This window comes from Ictidomys tridecemlineatus, chromosome 12 (genome assembly GCF_052094955.1).
Source record: "Ictidomys tridecemlineatus isolate mIctTri1 chromosome 12, mIctTri1.hap1, whole genome shotgun sequence".
In the NCBI taxonomy this organism is placed as follows: Eukaryota; Metazoa; Chordata; class Mammalia; order Rodentia; family Sciuridae; genus Ictidomys; species Ictidomys tridecemlineatus.
This window is the reverse complement of record NC_135488.1, coordinates 111,669,599-111,671,206: the sequence shown is the minus strand read 5'-3', so window position 1 is coordinate 111,671,206 and position 1,608 is coordinate 111,669,599. Positions and strand designations below refer to the sequence as shown.

The 1,608-nt window shown below is 29.9% G+C and overlaps 1 pseudogene; it reads right to left on the bottom strand.

The window, feature by feature from the left end:
• Positions 1-1,250: 1,250 nt before the first annotated feature.
• LOC144369633 (U2 spliceosomal RNA) lies at positions 1,251-1,391 on the bottom strand (annotated as a pseudogene).
• Positions 1,392-1,608: the final 217 nt, after the last annotated feature.

Here is a 1,608-nt window from a genome sequence, read left to right as displayed (position 1 = left end):
GGTTATCAGATTTGCAGGGTTTGTATCTGAAATACTGCCCTACTGAAACTGTAAATGAATCTTGAATTGAAAATTTTAGGTATTTGTTTTAAATTTCACTCATTTGAAATCTACGTAAGAAGCTGCATGTGTGTGTGTAAGTGAAGTTGATGTTTTAATTTTATATTTTTCAATTTTTCTCATTTTGAGAAAATTTTAGATTTATAGAACAGAAGTAAAAGAGTACAGAGTTCCTTGATAACTTTACCCGAGCCCTCTTGGCAAAGTTATCACAAGTAAGAAATCAAGATTACCTTCAAACTTTTGATCAAACCTGTCTGGTCAGAGATTAGCATTTTTCCCAGTAATGCTGCTTTTCTTGCAATAGTTTGCATCACCTCATTTCTGGTAACACTTAGTCTCTGTGTGGATTTCATGACACAGAGGTTCTGTTTTGGAAGGCATTGGTCAGTTACTCTGAGAATGTTCTTTCACTGAGTTTGTGTGATATTTGCATCAGGTGGAGTTGGGTGTCAGGAGGACACTACAGAAGCTCACTGATGTCCATATGCTTCATGAGACAGGATGTTAACCTCAATCATGTGGGTTATGTGGTTTCTGCCATGTTTTTTGACTCTAAAGTCATATTTTTTTCTATTGCATTTTAAAACTATTTACTTTTAAGCAAGATCTAGAAGTTTTTGAGAGCATGTGAGCATCCTATTTAAACCTCTGCCCACCAATTTTAGCATCTGTTTGTGAAACTTTTTACAAAGATTTATACACTGGTGTTCTAACAGTGATGCTCTTTCCATTATTTGCTCCTTGATATATTTATTGTTTAAACATTTCCCTTTAAAAATTTGTCTTTTCTATCTAATTATTTATTGTTTATTTAAATGTGCACTCAAAGATTCTTATTTTATTCTTTGAATTGTAATTTAATATTTTTATTATTTATTTTGTTGCTAAATGTTTTCCAACTTACATGGTACAAAAGTTTAAGTTAAATGTTTTCATCTTTAAATGGAAAGTATCTTTAGACTTCTTTATTTTATTTGACGTTACCTCAAAAAAATCACAATCACACAATAATTTTTGAGATTATATAATAATTATTGCAAGAGAAGATAGGTTGCTCACTTAGATAAATTATTGCTTAAACAGGTAATCTTGGTCACCTCACAGATCAACAAGTAAATAAATGCAGATGTATATGTGAAAATAAATACATATAACTATGTATGTATCCACACATATATTGAGTTATAAATAGGTACATATCTGTATATATTTATATATCTACATGTATATGTATGTTTGATTATATACTATATATAAAGTACTACAGGATGAAAGGAAGTAATATACAAAATCTACACTTGATCTTAGCCAAAAGGCCGAGAAGCGATATATACAAAATCTAAATAACTTTAAAAATGATACAAATAGTATGTATCATATTATTCATTAGCAGTTTTACTAGGTAAGCACTAAATTATTCTCAACATTATGAATTTGCATTGACTATATTCAACTCCTCAGGGTTATATAACCACTACTGCTAGCAGATTTTTGTTTGCATTTCAAGTTTGTATTTATTTTCAGTGTTTATGAATCATAGCATTC